The sequence below is a fragment of the Acanthochromis polyacanthus genome, chromosome 17 (genome assembly GCF_021347895.1).
Source record: "Acanthochromis polyacanthus isolate Apoly-LR-REF ecotype Palm Island chromosome 17, KAUST_Apoly_ChrSc, whole genome shotgun sequence".
Classification (NCBI taxonomy): Eukaryota; Metazoa; Chordata; class Actinopteri; family Pomacentridae; genus Acanthochromis; species Acanthochromis polyacanthus.
Window position 1 is genome coordinate 20,950,737 of NC_067129.1, and position 6,049 is coordinate 20,956,785.

General features: G+C 41.4%; 1 protein-coding gene across 1 annotated transcript in view; it reads right to left on the minus strand.

Annotated features, from left to right (window-relative positions):
* The window catches only part of slc8a2a (solute carrier family 8 member 2a), a 29,472-nt gene extending 23,698 nt beyond the window's left edge, over positions 1–5,774 (minus strand). Inside the window, exon 1 of the mRNA XM_051937152.1 lies at positions 5,627–5,774. The gene's annotated coding sequence lies outside the window, so the exon portion shown is untranslated. The remainder of the gene's footprint in view (positions 1–5,626) is intronic.
* Positions 5,775–6,049: the final 275 nt, after the last annotated feature.

Consider the following 6,049-nt stretch of genomic DNA (forward strand, 5'->3'; position numbering starts at 1 on the left):
AACTGTATTATAAGAAAGTGGAAGTGTGTTGGAACGACAGCAACTCAGCCACCAAGTGGTATGCCACGTAAACTGACGGAGTGGGGTCAGCGGATGCTGAAGCATAGTGCCAAGAGGTGGCCAACTTTCTGCAGAGTCAATTGCTACAGACCTTCAAACTTCATGTGGCCTTCAGATTAGCTCAAGAACAGTGCTTCAGCAGAGAGCTTCATGGAATGGGTTTCCATGGCCGAGCAGCTGCATCCAAGCCGTACATCACCAAGTGTAATGCAAAGCGTCGGATGCAGTGGTGTAAAGCACGCCGCCACTGGACTCTTGAGCAGTGGAGACGCCTTCTCTGGAGTGACTAATCGCGCATCTCCATCTGGCAATCTGATGGACGAGTCTGGGTTTGACTGGCCTTCACAGAGTCCTGACCTCAATGAATTAGAGCGGAGACTGAGAGGCAGGTCTTATCGTCCAACATCAGTGTGTGACCTCACAAATGGGTTTCTGGAAGAATGGTCAAAAATTCCCATAAACACACTCCTAAACCTAGTGGACAGCCTTCCCAAAAGAGTTGAAGCTGTTATAGCAGCAAAGGGTGGACCGACGTCATATTGGACTCAAGGCAGGTGAGCGAATACTCTTGGCGATATAGTGTATTTAATACTCATAATAACCAATCAATAATCATCAATGTGTATATAAAATATAATATGATTGGTCCTTCTTCATTGTGGTACAATGAAAAGATACTTTGCTCTTTTGTTGCACTGCCTTCGGGGAGTGGGCACGCAACAGATCACATAAAGACTAAAACTTTTGGCTTTGAAACCATACTGAAAAATCTGCTGCTATCACTGACTCTAATGTTTTATTTGTTTTATCTTACAAGCATTTAAATTGCAAAACCTTTCCAAACACTTCATGACTGAGTGATGAATTATAGTTATTAACCACGCCTGACGTAAGTCAGCGGGGTTACTGCATTCGCTTCGGTATCTGGCTGGGTAAGTATGTATGTGTGTGGGTATGTCCGGTCAGATATCTCTGCAAGTGCTGAAGTCAGGATAATCAAACTTGGCATTGAAGATCAGTCTAAGGTCCCCTGCTCAGTTGTGAAGTTAGAGGTCAGCAGATCAAGTAGGAAGGGATATACGTAGGATGAGCAAAATTGATACAGAGTATCATGCATGGGCGGGGTTCTGTCCTCTACTGGGGGCTCGTCTAGTTTGTCTACCATTGCTTTAAACTTCAGTAAGAAGCTTATTGCATTGATCAACAAAGCATCTTGACATCAACATGTTAGCATTGCCATTTTCATGTTCTCATGCTGATGATCAGTGTCATGCCTAAGAATAGATCACAAAGCAGCTGGCATTAGCCTTTTCGTCTTGTTAAAGCACACTCTGTCATTTAAAATTAGAATGTTTCACATGTGGCTGCACAGTGACTCAGTGGTTAGCACTGTCACCTCTAGCTAGAAAATCCCCGATTTGTGCCCTGGCCTGGGAGTAGGATCTTTCTGCTTGGAGTTTGCGTGTCCTTTCTGTGCATGCATGGGTTTTTCAGGTTTCTAAATTGTACGTAGGTGTGAATATGAGTGTGCTTGTTTGTCTGTAGCCCTGTAATAGACTGGTGATCTGTCCAGGGTGTCCCCTGCCTTCACCTGAAGTCATCTGGGATAGACTCCAGCCCCTCCGCAACCCTAGTGAGGATTAAGCGGTGTATAGAGAATGGATGGATGGATGGATGGATATTCTCTCACATAGTGCCATAAAACAGTTCTGCTCACTGGTTTGCATTATTGCCCTTAGAGAAAATGTGATCAAGTGACTTTTCTGTAAAGGTGCCCACATGCAAAGTATCACAAGGATTGGGATCACAATGTAAACAATATGAGTATAATCATATCAAAACACTCTATACATCCAAGGGTCATTTCAGGTTCCTCGTACATTACACACTATAAGGTTGCAGCAGTTATCCCTTAAAATCTCAGCAGTGGTTAGAGAGCTCAGTGTCTCTTTTTCTCTAATCAGTATGACTCAGAGGTAAACAGTCCATTTGACATCTGTAAGCCACTCTCATTTCTCCTCCTCAAGTCATTCTGCCTCTCTTAAAAACCTTCCACACTTCCGTTTCCTGAGACTTCTCCACGTGTACCTCACTGTAAAAGGAACAGGAGGGTGGACAGAGAGAGGCCGCATGGGGCCGGAGGTGAGGTGGACAGAAAGGGTTCGGTAGACAAGCGGCTGACAGCCAGCAGACAGCAGCTCCTGAGGTTTCCATTACCTGAGACACCCTGTCCAACCACTGGCGGCCCTGTCACCTTAGAAGGAACAGCATTCTCAACTTCAGTATAAACCCAGACAGAGACACCTGTTATGCAATATTTAGGATAGTGTCAGAAACATTAACAGCAGATACAATATACAATATACAATATACAAATACATATACTGACTCTGCAGAGCTGTATGACAACATCATATGTACAATAATTACTATTAATAACATGTTGACCCCTGGGAGCAATCTCTACTGTTTGAAATGGCATTTTTGCTCGGTGGAAAAAAATCTCTACTTCTGCTACTTATTGCCCAGTCAAAGTCAACATATTGCTTCTTATTTTTATTAACTGGTTTATATCAGTGGTGGAGCTGCCTAAAGAATGACACAAATGACAGAAATGGAAAGTCAATCAACCACAAATGTTTGCCTGTTATCCTTCACTGTGACCGCTCGAATTGAGGGCAACAATCTAGTTTAGACCTACAAAATGCTAACAAAACATGCACAGGCTGCCAGCAGGCTAGAAGACACAATAGAGCAGGGAGACAGTACAACAAAACAAACCCCCACAGGCGCTAACACTCTTCTCTCAATCGCTCACATGCGCACACACATGCACTCACACAAAGACTGGTAAATACTATACATTACAGCACATACACTGCTTTAGCCTAAAGATTTAAAAGGATTAATAAACAGGACAAAACTACCAAAACTGATAAATGTCTGTGCATGACAGCTGTCATACAAAACAGAATTGTTTCTCTGAGCCTAATGTATGTGACAGGGGGCATTTGACGCTCATTATTATTGCAGCAATATGAATCAATCACAAAATGAGGAAGGGCAATCTAATTGACTAAGGGTAAAATATATCCATCCATAAGTGCCGACTTCCCAAAATCAAAGAGATGAAAACATTTCAGTAAGAGTCTGATCATCTATACGGTTAAACTGATTGATCGTAAGGGGAATGTGATAGAAACGTGCGGTGTAGTGTGGCACTTTGTCTCGTGGCACTTACGAATGGCACGCATGTTGGTGCCTGCATACAAAGCTGCAGCGTTGGTTAACCTGAGCTGCCACATACGTGTGGGGGGGTTGCATTTCAGGATAAGTGTCAACGAGCTTTAGTGGTGGACTGCTTGGATTTAGCTCCTGAACCTCAACGCATTTTGTCTTCCTTGTGCTTAGATGTAAACAACAAAGAAACAAACAAAAAAAACAGGATGACACAATAACTGTCTTCTTTCAAAAACGATAGATAGAAAAAAAAATACTCATATTCAAGACACTAGCAGGAGGAATTAAAAAAAAATTAATTATACATAGTATTGACTCAGTAATTACAGTCTAATCAAATAACCAGCATAGAAAACTCCATAGCATAATAATAACTAGTTGGAATATCAACAAACTATCCTTTGTTGACACATATCAATATGTCTTTTGCTGTATTTTTGTGTTTAATGATCTGAAATTAGTCTAAAAGCACCTCACAAAATGAATCAATAATCAACAATCATTTTTTGCTGCTTGATTACAGTTTAATAAACAATAAAATAAGCATTTAATTAGCATAACAAAGGCTCTTTTAATTTGCTATAAAATTTAGTCTACTGCTTAGATGTTGCTGCTGTTTGTTGGTGTAATTCTCTCAAACACAGCATGCATCTATTCAGTTCCTAAAATGACCCAAAGTTCAATTCAGTTCAATTTTATTTATATAGCACCAATTACAGTCAAATTGTCTCGAGACACTTTACAGAACCCATATGGCTGAGGTAAAAGTTCATTGTAATCCACTATTCTTAAACAGCACAGATATTAAGTCAATGTAATTGATATATGACAGGGAAACAGGTGTGTACGCCACACAGGTATGCACAAGTAAAAAAAAATGGATAAAAAAAATGATCATATTGCTTTTTTGGATGCCTATCTGAAAAGTGATATAAGCGATATCATCTGCGTAATCAAATATAATGGAGCAGCACTGGGGGTGTATCTGCAGTCAACGCCTCCTGTCTCACACATCAGCAACTCTTAACAGTCCTGTGGGTAGCCAGTAATGTCCTGTGGACACAAAAGATGGGCGAGTGGAGACACTGGATGTGGTGTTACCAATCTGCTAAATGAATGACGGTTTTTCTGCCAGTTAAATGTCAGCTCCGAAGTTCAAGTCTTATTAGAAAGTGTCAGGCAGAAAGCAGGGTAATCTTTTAGAATACAATTAATTGGACTTTGAAGGTGTCCAGTAGGAACACATGGACACATCCTACACCTTCAGCTGCACAACTTTGTTTGTTTTATGGCTAGATCCCTGCTCGTGTTGTGTCTATGCTCAGTTGTGTCATCGATTTGGATAAAAGCGTCTGCTAAGTGAAATTGTAGAACTGTAGAATTGTACAACAACCAGGTAGAGCATTGTTAAGTCATCAAAAGAGTCTATGAAGTACATACACTACTGATCAAAAGATTGGTGTCACTTAGAAATGTCCTTATTTTAGAAAGAAACGCAATGAAGATAACATTAAATTAATCAGAAATACAGTCTAGACATTGCTAATGTGGTAAATGACTATTCCAGCTGGACACGGCTGATTTTTAATGGAATATCTACATAGGAGTACAGAGGAACATTTCCAGCAACCATCACTCCTGTGTTCTAATGCTGCATTGTGTTAGCTAATGGTGTTTAAGGGCTAATTCATTATTAGAAAACTCTTGTGCAATTATGTTAGCACATAGATAAAAGTGTGAGTTTTCATGGAAAACATGATATCGTCTGGGTGACCCCAAATTTTTGTACATAGTTGTGTTTTTTAAAGTGCCAACCAAATATGTGCCAGTGTTGTTTTTTTACCCTCCAAAAAAATACTCCCATGTCATTAAAACATAGTATATATTGGGCAAATTTGGAGAAGAAGTCTCTGTTTTCTCTTACTCAACAATGTAGAAGCATTTGCCATTATAACACATCTATTTTTCCTTACTTTGGCTGACCTGACACCTGTTAGGCTGCTGTATGCATTTTCTGGCAGAACCATAACTAACTAACTATTCAGGTCCGCCAAGAAGGACTTCACAGAGATTACAGCTTTAAACTAGAAGGTCCGAGTCAAGTTTAACAATATTTCTTGACAGAACAGTTGGAAATAACCCTCTTCTCTGACTGACAGCCTATCTGCTTAAACCACCATCACCATTAGTCTCCAACAGTATGGTGTTTGATGTTAGTATCAGAATTACCGGTGGGTCACGGTCATGGTTAGCCTTTAGCATTCCCACACCGGAGTTTGTCCGCCGCACCTGTCCCTCTGTCCCTCCACGTCCCTCTGGCTCTTACCTTCCGCTTTATGGCACGGCTCCACCACAGGCTGGCATCGCTTCTGGAAGTTCTGGAAGCACACGCCCGGTAAAACTATCCCGGTCTCGACACTGAGCTGAACTCACAGAGGGAACTTTTCCGTTAACTCACATTGTCGTCAACTAACGGTGGCGGGGATGCTGCGAGCTCACGCGGCGGCTGGGGTGCTGCCTTCAGGGTCCGTTCCAGAGCTCCTGTTCGGAACTCTGTGAAGTTAAATAGGGAAGCGAAAAGCGAAGTGTTTGCGGCTGGAAATAATGCCAGTTAATTAAATTGTGGTGGCCATTTATTACTGTTTTAAATCCAATATCTAACAAGCTTGTTTTCGCTCAGGCAGCAAATACAAATGGTATGTGTAGAAGTTGTTTTTGAGAGCACATGAAGGCAGCACAGGCAGGGGAA